This window comes from Lynx rufus, unplaced genomic scaffold (genome assembly GCF_022079265.1).
Source record: "Lynx rufus isolate CCGP_SWC_20201006 ecotype Redwood Valley unplaced genomic scaffold, mLynRuf1.p SCAF_16, whole genome shotgun sequence".
NCBI classification, from domain to species: domain Eukaryota; kingdom Metazoa; phylum Chordata; class Mammalia; order Carnivora; family Felidae; genus Lynx; species Lynx rufus.
This window is the reverse complement of record NW_025814830.1, coordinates 22,983,153-22,996,310: the sequence shown is the minus strand read 5'-3', so window position 1 is coordinate 22,996,310 and position 13,158 is coordinate 22,983,153.

Below are 13,158 nucleotides of genomic sequence, written 5' to 3'. Positions count from 1 at the left end.
GACATTTCTCCAAATAAAATATGCAAATGACCAAAAAACACATGAAAATATGCTCAACATCGTTAGCCATTGGAGAAATGAAAATCAAAACCACAATGAAATACTTCACATCCACTAGAAAGGCTGTAATCAAAAAGATATAAAATAGCAAGTGTTGATGAAAATGTGGACAAATGTGAACCCTCATACCCTGATGATAGAAATGAAAAATGTTATAGCCACTTGGAAAACAGTGTGACATTTCCTCAAAAGGTTAAACACAGAGTTACCATATGACCTCACAATTCCACTCCCAAGTATACATCCAACAGAAATTAAAATATATATCTATGTCCACAAGAAAATTTATACACAAGTATTCATAGCAGCACCATTTTTAATAGTCAAATAATGAAACCAACTCAAATGTCCCTCAGCTGATGAATGGATAAATAAACTCTGGTCTTTCTATACAATGGGAAATTATTTGGCAAAAAGGAGGGAAATGTTAATACATGCTACAGTGTTGGTAAGCCTTAAAAACATTATGCCAACTCAAAGCTAGACAGAAAAAGCCACATACTTTTGACTCCATTTATATGAAATATCTGGAATAGGCAAATCCGTAGAGATGGCAAATAGATTAGTGGCTATCTAGGGCTGTGGGAAGGAGCAGAGAGGTGCTAAGAGGTACAGGGTTTCTTTTGGGGGTAATGAAAATGTTCTAAAATTGATCATGGTGATTGCATAAATCTTGGAATGTACTAAAAACCATTGAATCATACACTTTAAATGGGTGAATTGAACGGTGTATGAATTATATCTCAGTTAAGCTGTCATTATAAAAAACATTTATTAGGTACCTATAATATTCTAAATCAATTATTCTATAGATGGGGAGGCACTGGGGTTGTTAAACACCTGGTGGGATGTGATATACACACACCAGCCAAAAGTCCTACAAACGTATCTCCATCATCTCCTGAGCTGATTAAACAATATTCTCAAATCTGTCCACTTCTATCTCCACAGACACATGTAGTCCAAGCCACAATCATTCCAGCCTGGACTTGTACTGGCCTCCTACACACTCTGCTGTCTTGCCTCTCCTACTCTCTCTCCCACTGCAACCAGAGTGATCTTTGTAAAAATGCATCATGTCAAAACTTTTCAATGACTTCCTGTTGCCCCCAAGATGAATCCCACATTCCCTCCAGGGGCCACTCGACCTGCTTCTGCAGTCCTCAGCTCTCACCACACCTCAACCACACTGCCCTTTGCTCAGTTCCTCTCCCTTCCCACCAAGGCTTTGGCCCACCCTGTTCTCTCTGACTGCGGAACCCTTGCTAGCCCGTACTCCTACTTTCTACTTAACCTTTTACTCTCAGTTGGGGGAAAAAGCACCTCTTGGGGAAGTTATCTTTGGTCCCCTACCCTCTGGCAGAGATCATGTCACCTCATTACATGTTCTTATAATGCCTATAAGTCTCCTTCCAACACTGATAACATTGTCCCTATATCCTGATTTAATTTCCTGCTATCCTATAAGCTCCATGGGAACAGGAGTTATGTCCATCTTGTTCATCTTTTTTATCCACAAAACCTAACATTGTACCCATTATGGAGAAAGTACCAAATAAATATTTGGTGAGTGAATGAATGAGTAAATAAATGGAGTGTCTGACAGGTGCTGTGTGAGTCATACAGGAAATACTATGATCATATATACAAGGAAAGAAGCTGTTGGGATAGACAACTTGGAAGGCTTCCTGGAAGAGAGGGGACCTAGAAAACAAAGCTTAGGATCACAGAGGGGGATGGAACCTTCAAAGTCATCTTGTCCACATTCCTACATTTTTGAGCTGGATTCTGAAGGTCAGTTTGGAAAATTGTATTACCCACCCAACCCCTATTGCTTCCAAACAGGATCTGTGGGATAAAATTCCAGACTTCTTGGCATGGCATAAAGGATGAATAATCTGGCCACAGCCTGAGTTTTCTACCATAATTAACACCAAGCACAGCAAATGACATGCCATTTCCCAAATAAGTCAATATGTTTCCGTCTCAGGCCTTTGAACACAGCGGTCCCTCTGCTTGGGATGTCTCTCTCCTGCATTCTCACTTGCATGCCTAAGACTCTGAAAAATTTCTACTTATACCCTTCAGAAATTTTACATCCTCTGTACATCTTTTCCCAACACTCCTACAAAGGAAAAGGCAGTGTCTGACTTATCTCAGTACATCCAGCACAGACGCTGTGCCTAGCCCAGAGTAGATACTCAGGAAACAATCATTACATGAGGGTCAAAGCAAAAGCTATGGAAATTACTCTGATATAAATGAAAATGTCTATGTGTTGCCTTTCCCCTTCCTTTCCTTAGCAGGAAATTACACAAATAAGGATGTAGGAACTGACTTTCTCGATAATTCTCTCCAGGCCCAGGCTGAGACTGGGACAAGGATCTGGGAGCAGCTGGAAAGAAGCAGCATGAAGTGGGGTGACAGTCTCAGATGCAGCTTCCAGCCCGAAGTTGGGTGTCTATGACCCCAGCCGAGCCACTGTGTCCTTCCTTTGACCAGTCTGGTTCAGCAGCCAGATGGTAATGACTTTCCCATCCCCTTAGCCCAGGCAGGCTGTGAACAGGCACCGTCAAGTATGGTCCTCATCGGCCTGGCCCCAGGGCCCAAAGCTGCCTTGTTCCAGCAGATGATGACTTTTTAATTTCAAGCTTTTTGGTCCCTGGTGAGAGAGGTGGAGATAGGGGCGAAGAAGGCATCTGGATCCTGCAGAATCAGAGAGACCTTGGGCAGGGAGCAACCTTGAGAGGTCACCCACCCTGTGCCTGGCCAGATTCTCTCCTTTGCCCAGGGCCCAGGAGCGGTCCACTCCTTCAATAAGCCTGCCTGGACTACCCCTGCCCTGAGGCACTCTCTCTACCCTCCAAACACCTCCAACAACATGTATCATTCACAAAATATCCAGGGGAAGCACTGATCCTTGGAAGCAGCCACTGGTTGAATTTGGAACCAGACAAATACATTTGAGTCTCAGCTTCAATTCCTGCGTTGAATATATGACCTTGGAAAGATCAGTTGGCCTCTCTGACCTTCAGTTTCCTGAAATGGGGATAAAGTCTTCCCATGATGACTCCCTGAGTTATTGAGAGGTTGAATGAAGTAATGAGGGGGAAAAATACCCTTTGTAAAGTTGGCATAAAAGAAAGAGGATGCCATCCTACTTTCCTGCTTATCAACTGCTCCTCCTTTACAAAGTTAGCTTCCAAGTGTGGGCCTCCCACTCCTGACTCTTCAGGAATCTGTTCAACTGAGAGCTCATTCAAGGAAAAGTTTCCTTTGTCCCAGCAACAAGAAGCCGAGGACTCACCCAGAAGGTGCCTAGGGGGAGTTGTCTTGGTGACAACAAGGGTCTAGGACTGTGACTCAGAGCCCATAGGAATCCCACACACTAGCCTGGGTCTAGATGAGAAGGTCTGACATCTTAGGGAATTTCAAATGAGTAGCCACTTCAGTTTGCTCTCTTTTGCTCCATTTTTGGAGGGTGAGTATTTGGGGTGAGTGCTCTAGAAACAAATAAGCAAAGATGATGAGTAGGGGCAACTGGAAGACAGCAGGGTGGGCCCCTGGGTTTGAAGGCAGGTTTGTCAGCCCTGAACTCTTCATTCAACATGGGAAAATAAATTGCTAGGTCTCTGGATGTGAGCCAGAAGGAGAAAGGAATTTGTTGCCAATGTAAAGTCCTGATTTGATGGGGGCCTTAAACTAGGTGCCTCAGGAGCTGCTCAGAGCAGCAGATGCAAACAAAGGCTAAGGTAATTATTCAAAATATATTCCTGGCATCTTTCCAGGGCAGCTTTGGAACCAACCACTGGCCCCCAGGATCATGGTCACTGCTCTACTTGTTCAATTGGAGTTGATCGCTGCCCTGACAAGGAAGCAGTTTGAGGCCAGGCTCTGATGGTTAAGCCAGCCCCCAAGAAGACCACCCATCCACCTGGCCCACGACAAGATCCAGGTGATGGGGAACATCTGAACAGTGCTTATCAACCAGGAACCAAGGATCTCATTCCCCTCCTCCATTATAGGTCCAAGATGGGACTCAGCCCATGAACTTGGAAAGGTGCCTGTCAGAAGGTCTGAAGGCAGGTTCTGCTGCAGAAATGTTGTTACTGTTCCTGAAGGTGGCAGGGGATGGGGGAGAATGGGAGTCAAGTTTTGAAAGCGGAATCACCACTTTTTATGCAGTGGATTAGAGGATACAAATTCTAGAGAAGGAAGTTTCCAAGCATCCACCACCCCTTCTTCAGTCCTGGATTTGGACTTCCAAACCCAAGCCTTGGCTGGTGCTCCAGGTCACAATTATGGTGGCCAACAGGGCGTGGGCTATTAGGAAGATGTTGGTAAGATTCTAAATACCTCAGTCATGTTCCTCATGCTGCCAACACTCCTTTGCTACCACTCTATCCATGTGCTATCCAGTTCATTCCTCATAACCACCTGGTGAGGGAGGCAGGACCTAGAACATTATACCCGTTCCACAGATGAGGGCACTAAGGACCAGAGAGAGGGCAAGAGCTAACAAAAACAGTTCTGATTACAATTCACTAACAGGAAACATGGTATAAATAGCATAAAGAGCACTATACTATAAGTTGATTAACTCTCAGGATCAAATTTCAGCTCAGCCATTTTCTACACTGCAAACCCTGGGTCAAATCACTGACCATTTTGGAGCCTCATCTAAAAAAGTAGAGACCATAGTGCCTATCTTATCAGGCTGTTTGTGAATATTAAATGGAAGAAAAAATTATGGAAGTGTCTAGCACATTTCTTGGCACTCACTGTAAGCACTCTAATATTTTGTCTGTGCTAGGTTTGTAAATTGCTCATATCCAAATGGAATTACAAGGTGACGTACGAAATTTAGCACAAAGAAATCAGAACACCGTGTGTGTCAGGGATGGAGATAGGGGAAGTCATTTGGAATCACTTATGTTTTCTGTGCCTTTTTATTAAATTATTTCTCATTTCATATATATTTTTAAACAAAGAAAATTACTTAAAATGTAAGACAGGGATGCAAAACAATTTAAGGGGAATAGCAAAACGAACATGCCCAGACGTCACAGGACAGAAAGCATTTGAGTATGGAACCTAGCTCTGAGTTTACCCTGGCTGTGGGCTGAGTTCTAACTTACCAGTAACAGGCAGCAGGCACATTTGTCCACAAAGTCTCCCCAGCCCAGTTGCAAGGAGTCACTCTTGCAAGGACCCTTACATAAGCCACACCAGGTCACAGAGTGAACAGTGATTTTGCAAAAGGCAGAACTCTTGTTTAGGAATGTTTCTCATTATAGAGGTCACCCTGGACTCTGGCTGCCTGTCCCCAGGGCATGCTGGCCGAGAGAGAGCTCACTCCACCTAGGGAGCAGGGCCAAGCTCTCAGCCCCCTGAGTGTCCCTCCATCATTGCCCACACCTGGACTCCCCATAAGGGCTGCTCCTTCCCCAGACCCCAGCTCTGGGTCTCTAATTGCTGTGGCATTTAGGAGTCTCCGGGAGGGTCCGGGGCCCTCCTACCCACCCTCTTCTTCCCTTCTCGCCTTTCTTTAGCATCTCCTGCCTCACTAATGATGACATTTTCACCAAGTGGCAATGACAGAAGAAATTAGTTCACAGCCTTTGGCAACTGAACATTGAGCATTCAGATTAAACTTTCAAAGGGAAAATATAATCTGCGCATGCAGAGAAATCATTTGGTATTTGGGAAAGACTTCAGGGTGGAACAGTCAGCACAAGCCACAGACCCTCCATCAGGGGGGCGGGGGGGCAGAAGGGGACGACACCAGGGGACCTGAGAGAAACAGGCAGACCTGCACACGGAGGAGCACACGACGGGACACATATGCAAGGCAGAGGGTCCACGTCTGCTCTTGACTACGACCAAAAACTGACAAGGAGCTCTGTGGCTTAATGAGCCCATCAGGCTGGGGCTGCGCTGACTGCAACATTTCAGCTAATTGGCCACAGCATTTCTCTTCCACCAGTTCCCCTCTGGCTTCCCCACTCACCATCCCCCTCTTCCAATCACCGAAAATTATTAAGAAAGCTTGGCATTAAGCAGGGCATGAGCTAGCTTTTCCTCATGTGCCCCTGGCACTCTTATCATTGTTTTTAAAGTCAGGGAATTAGAGCTTATGAAGGGCTCTCCTTGCGAGTGGACTATACAGACAGATGCCCATGTGGTAGACCAAACTCCTACAGGGCACGGCACAGTCTCATTTTTTTCTGCATCCCCATATATGGGGCTGACAACATTCAGGGATAACTATTTATGCCCCCCACACACCAGAGCTGCCATACTGTTGTGCACTGCATGACGCTAGGGTGTCTATAGGGTGTCTATTGATGTTCCTCGTGTTAGGCAGTGTATTACCTGCACAGCCCTTTCCAGCAGCCCAGGAGCCCCTGTACCTAAGTCTATTTGGACACTCACAATGCCTAGCACAGTGCCTGGCACTGTATGAACATAAGAGCTGCTCAAAACAAAACAAAACAAAATGTCTGATGGGTTTAGTTTAATTAAAAGTCTGAATTTCAGTTTTTACCACACTCTGCTTTTTCTCCACCATGTCCATCAGGTCAGACTTCCTGTGTACAAAGGAACAGGAGCACTGGATTCTCAGGCTGGCTCTGACTCATTCCAGCTTCCTGGTCTTTAGGCCTTGGTTCCCCCTTCTGTAAGATGAGACTATTGAACTCTGACTTCTAAATCCCCTTCCAGCACTCCCATTCAAGCTAGAAGGGCAGTTCCCCAGCTTAAATCCACAGCAGGAATTGATGAGGGAGCAGGGGGCAAGCTGAGGGCAAAGTACATATTAACAGCACCCCCCACCCCAGCCAGGTGGGATATGTGTGATATTCCTCAGACACTCCTAGCTGCCCAAGAACAGGGAAAGGAAAGAAAGCAAATGGCTGACTGATAGACATCACAGTCATGCAGGACAGGAGTCTCCTTCAGTTTACAGATAACTTAGTAAACTGCAAGAAAAAGGCAATCTTATCCATAGCCTAATCTCCAGTGCCTGGCACCTATAGACTCCATTTCCTGGAGCCCTAATATCACCCTCATCAAGATGTAAGGGGTTTTAAGTGCTTGCCATGGTGATGTGGGAAACAAAGGCAAATGAAAAATTAAATTCCTTTACTGCCTACATCCTTGAAACAGGCAGAGTTACCTCCCTCTAGGAGCTTGGCTGCCTTGATGATGACACTTTGCTAGGGGCAAAAGGAATCTTGGCCTAACATTATCCTGACACCCCACCCCCAGGATCCTGTAAGTCTACTTTAACATATAAAAATTCCTTTGGAAACTTCCTTTATCTCAATTCCTCCAAGATACATGCTGGTAGTCATACTCTAAACTTATGGCCCCCTGATGTATATCTGAAGGGTCTCATGACTGAGGTTTTACTAAATGGTAGTAAATGGCATTTTCCTGACAAGAGCTAGCCCATCAAAGTCCTGAAAACCTTGCTTCCAAAATTCCTTAGAAACTTGCGCTGCCCCTAATCCCCTCCCAACCTGAGGGTATATAATCAGTTACCCATCACAGCCCCAGTAGAGCCCTCTCTGACCACAGGTCCTGTCCCCGTGCTTGAATAAAATCACCTTTTTGCACCAAAGACTTGGTGCAATAATTCTTTCTTGGCCTTCGGCTCCAAACCTCCCACCATCACTCCTAAACCCTATCAGGAATGACTGATACTTCTCCCTCTCCACCCCTTGATCTTCTGTGTTGGATCTATTCTCAGCCTGGCTTTTGCTTCATGGTGACAAAATGGCTGCCAGGAACCCAAGGCCTTAACAGCCCACAGCCCAGAAGAACACAGTAGAGAGTCTCCTATAGCAGTCTGAAACAAAGCTCCGAAATTCTATCTCGATGAGAAAATTCTGTCACATGTTCTCCCAAGGGGAATCTGATATTCTGATTGGCTAACTAGTCCACACGCACTCCAGGCAGAACTTCCTGGGCTAAGATTTGGGGAAAAGTGGCTTCCCAACAAAAATACTGGAGGGGAGATGGATGCTAGGCTTCTCTAAAATAAGGAACCATGAGAGACCAGAAGAGGTCAGGTTAAGTCCATATGTGAGAGTTCTGGTATATTGAACTAAATGAATAAATGCCAAAAGACAATTATAAAAATAATGAGATATTCTCCATGTATATTTTCAAGAAGCAAATGTTTTCACACAAAGGAACCTAATACAGTATAATGATGTTAATCACAAGATAAATACAGACTTGATTTAAAACATTAATTCATACAGCACTGCCAGCTGTGCGCTCCAAGAACGGTGCACACATTTCCTCCTGAGGGATGAGTGTGTTTTCACAGTGCTCTGGGTGGGCCTCTGACTGTAAGCTGGCCGGCCTCCGGGGGGCACCCTTCTCCTCACAGCTACTGTGGACTTGTATGGTTTTCATGACAATTTGCGGGCAGCTGGCAGTCAAGTGCCATGTGGAACACAGGCCTTTCTGCAATTGACACTAAGTTACTATGTGAATTTACAACAGACTCCATCAGTAGATGACATCAAAAGTCTAATTGTGGCTTTTTTGTAAAAGTGAGGCAGAAGGCTAATGGCTCACTGCTCCCATCCTTACACAAACTCAAGTCCAACTAGATAGAACTCAGGGAGGAAACGGGGGGAAGAAGAGGGCGATGTCTGGGAAGTTCACCTATTGCAGTTCTTATTTTTAACTACTTTTTGTTTAATGTTTATTTAATTTTTGAGAGATAGAGAGAATGTGAGTGGGGGAGGGGCAGAGAGAGAGAGGGAGATACAGAATCTGAAGCAGACTGTCAGCACAGAGCCAGATGCGGCTGGAACTCACAAACCGCAAGGTCACGACCTGAGCCGAAGTCACCCGCTCAACCAACTGAGCCACCCAGTCACCCCTTTAACTACGTTCTTTTAACCACAAAAATTGTGGTTCTTTTTTTTTTTTTTTTTTTGCTAATTTTTCAACGTATCAGAAATAACCCAGGGCGGGTAAGGAAGCAGCAGGCACAGGTGGTTCTGAACACAGTAGAGGACTCTAATCTGAAGTGTCCTTCCTGCTTCTCTGAATCTGAAAGGTTTGAAGGTAATGGAGCAGCTTGCTGTGAGGCTGAGGACGCCTTGTAGCCACTCCTCTCCAGGACTAAGAGAAAGGCAGCTTTAGCTACTGCTTTAAGGTTTTATAAGGGGGCATCTTAGGAGCTGAGGATTTAATTGTCTGAATGAATGTGAGCAGAAAACCCCATTGTAACAGACAGTATCTTTCTGATGGGAGCAGACAGAACCCTTTGGAAGATAATGCTGAGAATCAGGTATTGCTTCTCAGGTAGGAGAGTGAGCTGGCCTATTCTGGTGCCCCTTCTACGCATTGGAAGACCTCATTTTATGAACTTAAGAAGAAAGAGAATTGAGGAGTGGGGGAAGACAGCCATGGGGTAATTTGTCAAAGGTTTGGGGGCTCTAAACCAAAAATCTCTCTGCTGTCCTGTGGTTTCTTTGTATTTCTGTGGCTGCCTGCAGATGGGTGTTGCTGATTTTCTCTGACAAAGACTCATTCACCATGATGAGCTCAAATGAAAACATTAATAGTGAGCCGAGGGGGTAATTAGAGGGCCCGAGTTTAATTCTGCTAACATCCTGATTCTACTTGAAGGGTTGAGAGGGTCTTCCCGCCCTCTAGTAAGCAATTACCCAGTGCCTGGGACCCGCACCTGCCTGGGGGCCGGCTAAGGCCTTCAAATCTATCTGTCTGCATTAAAATGAGACGGGGGGAGGGGAGGAAGATGGGGACAGGGGGAATAAAGAAATGTATTTGCAGGGGAGCCGGTGACAGAGAGACCGCCATGGGTTGTGGAAGGGACCACAAGCAAATAGAAAGCAGAGGAAGGGGAAGGGGCGGGGAAGAAAGTGAGGGCAGGTGGTAGAGAAACAAACAAGAGGAGTGCTATTAAGATGGAATGAGAAGAGGGGAGGGCGCATAGTGAGGTGGCCAGAGAGGTGAGAAGAAATGTGGGGAAGAGGAAGACTGGGAGAAGTGAGGGACAGGAGTGGCCGGGCACCCAGGGCGCGAAGAGCAGGAAAGGGAGGGGACAGGGCAGAGACCGTGAGGGCAGCTCTCGAAGCAGTGGGAGCCCTGTCCTTCGCCCCATCCACAGCCCCCCGCAGCCCGAGGGCTGCCGCCGAGTCCCGCGGAGCTGGCCTGGGAGGAGGGGCACCGCTCGGCCTCTGCCCCACGGGAGCGCCCAGGGAGGCCGCGGGGACCCGCGAGGACCGGGTTCCCGGCGCTCGAGACGCATTGACCCGTCCGGTGTGCACAGCTGCGGCTAGGAGGCAATGGCGGGGGTGGGTGCCAATTGATCGCGGGCGGGGGCGAGTCGCGGGGGCTCCATCGATCCGGCCACCCCGCGGCTCCGCCGGCTGACAGAGGCGCTTCCTGGAGGCGCGCTCCCCACCCGGCCGGCGACGCCGGGATAAGTGGGAGCAATTGGACCGGGCGGCGCCGAGGCACATCTGCCCCGCGTGGATGCGGTGGCCGGAGCTCGCCGCAATTAGGACTGAGTGTCTAAATCGGCCAAGTTCACCGCCGAGCATGTCCGGCGCCTCGTTTACCGCAGAGACGTGCTCCGCCGGCTCCCCGCAGCAGCCTTGGAGGCGCTGTGCCGGCTGGCGCTGGGCCTCGGGGCGCGCACAGGGGGCTTCGAGGCGCGGGGCGCTATCCCCAGCCCAGGTCCGCGGGGAGGAGAGGCGACAGCTCAGTACGCACGCCTTTGCCCGCGCCAGCCCTTCCTGGGCCCCAGCACCTGAACTGTTCAAGGATCCTTCCACTGGCTCTGTGACCCCGAGTGGGAGCTGCGCAGGCGAGAGCCTGTTTCTCTGCACCTCCGGGACAGCGATCCCGGCTGGGCCCATCGGTTGTTGAAGGATTGAATGGGATCTTAGCGCTTGGGTCATCAGCCCTGTGCTCTCCCTGAAGGCAGGACGTAGGTGGTGAAGTTCACCGCTGAATGCCGGTGTCACGTAGACTCAGAGAGTTAGTAGGTGCTATACGTGAAGGAACAGGAACCACTAATAATGCTAATATAAGATAGCTCTCATTAGTGGAGCAGTCCTGTGTGCGAGCACATGGTAGTGCCACACAATATTTAATACCTACTTGGGGACAGGTGGTGGTCTGCCTCTTTCACAACTGAGAAGATTGAGATCCAGGCAGTTAAGGACCTTGCTCCAAGGTCTCCAGCTAGTAAGGGAAGAATCAGGGCTTGAACACAGGCCCTCTGGCTGCACTCCCAATTCCCCTATTCCAGCCACCAAGCTCACAGCTGGGTTTACACACCCAACTGCGAGTTACCCTTTAGCCTATTAAGTGTCTTGGCTAAAGCCTGCTTATTCGTTTATTTTACCGACATCAGTCTTCTGGCTGTATTTTCTTTCATTCATGCCACCATAACCTATAAGGAGGAATATGTGTGGTGTGTGTAGGTGCATGCATGCACCTGGGGACACCCTAAATAGACTGAATGTAGTGCCCACAGGCTTCTGGAAGCAGGCAGACTGGGAAAGCAGGTATAGTCTGTTCTGGCTGCCATGACAGAATCCCATATACTAGGGGGCTTAAACAATAAAAATTTATTTTCTTACAGTTCTGGAGACCGGAAAGGGCCATTCAGGGTAGGTTTCTGATGACAGCCCTTTCCTTAGGTTCTGGATGGTTGCTTTCTCTGTGCATGCAGAGAGAGAGACAGAGACAGAGAGAGAGACAGAGAGACAGAGGGAGAGATCTGCTGTCTCTTCCTCTTCTTATAAAAACAAATCTATGGAACTAGGGTCCCACCCTATGACTTCATTGAACCTTAATTACCTCCCTAAAGGCCCTACCTCTAAACACAGTCAGTCACTTTAGGGCATACGGCTTCAACATAGGAATTTGGGTGGGGGGACACAACTCAGTCTATAACAGTAGGGCAGGGAGAGACAGAGGGACAATTAGAGCTCATGCCTTTAATAAATGCTAGCACAGATGACCAGCAAAGCACTATGGAAGCCAGAGAAGGGAGGAATGGACTTCCTGCAATGAGAGCTTTGAAGCGAAATCCTAGAATCATAGCATAGCAGGGTAAAGTTAGAAGAGACAATATAATCCCACTGTCCCATTTGTCAGATGGGAGAACTGAGGCCTAGGGACAGGAAATCAAGATTGTAATACTGGAACAGAATGACAGATGGCCACCATCTTCTTGTACCATTGGACATCAACTGCTATACCTCTGAGAGTTGAGGCTCCTCCATCCACTGTGTTGGGTTTCTCCAGGGAGGGTGACTGAGGAAGGAGGGTTGGTGGGCTGGATCCTGAGTATGGAGCCTGCTGTAAGTAGGGAGGAGCAGGGAGGGGGAGGAATCTGGCCCTGAGGGAAAAGACTGAGCTAGGCCTGGGAGCTTCCCTCTCCTTCTTTTTCCCTTCACATTCCCTTTCTCTACATCACACCTCCCTCCTGATTTACTTAATATCCCCCTGTTCATCTCCCCCCTGTCCTCCAATCATACTCCTGGAAGCAGATGGATGGCTGTGGCATCCAGAGATGACCATGGAACCCACAAATAGCTGCTCTATCTATCCCATGATAGCCTGTAAAGTAAGATGCCCTGGAAGGATTTTAAACAGGGAGAGAGGAGTGTGGTTAGAAAGCCATCTTTACCTGCTAATTCATCAAATCATTATTTATTAAGTGAATACTCTGTGCCACACAATAAATAGTAGCAAGAATGACATATATTTTGAGTATTGACTGTGTGCCAGACACTGTAATAAGTATTTTATATGAATTTTCTTATTTCCCCATTTAACCGAAGAGGGAACTGAGGCTCCAGCTTCAGTGTGTTAACTTGTGTTAACTTGTCCAAGGTTGCACAGGTAATAAGTGGGGCAAACCAGAATTCCCATCCAGGTGAGTGTGGCTACGGGCTCTGCACTCTTCACCATTAACCTGTCCAGCCTCCCAAGGTTCCTAACAGCAACTTCCTCAGTGGGGACAAGTACAGATGAACTGCAGAGGTGTGAATATATGCACCTCTTGGATCATCATATAAATTAATTCAA